Below are 292 nucleotides of genomic sequence, written 5' to 3'. Positions count from 1 at the left end.
TGGTCATTGTACGACCGGACGAGGAGATAAACTCGTCATCGCTTCTGGATGAAGCTGTATTGGAGGACACCAAGAGAGTGCTGAACGCACGAAGTGGATCGTCGATCCTACAAATTCCTTGAATCCATACTATCTTTTTGGTAAAGGAAATTAATGATGTCGTCTCCAAAGACTCGCCTTCGGTCCTACCTCCGGACCGAGGTGTGTATCATGAGATCGACGTGGTTCCGGGGTCCAAATACTGCGTAACACGCCTATGGCCCCTGCCCAAGGAGCAGCGCGACGTCATTCG

Source organism: Plasmopara halstedii (assembly GCF_900000015.1).
Source record: "Plasmopara halstedii genome assembly, contig: Scaffold_3060, whole genome shotgun sequence".
NCBI lineage: Eukaryota > Oomycota > Peronosporomycetes > Peronosporales > Peronosporaceae > Plasmopara > Plasmopara halstedii.
The sequence above is the reverse complement of the archived record's forward strand: the minus strand, read 5'-3'. Positions refer to the sequence as shown.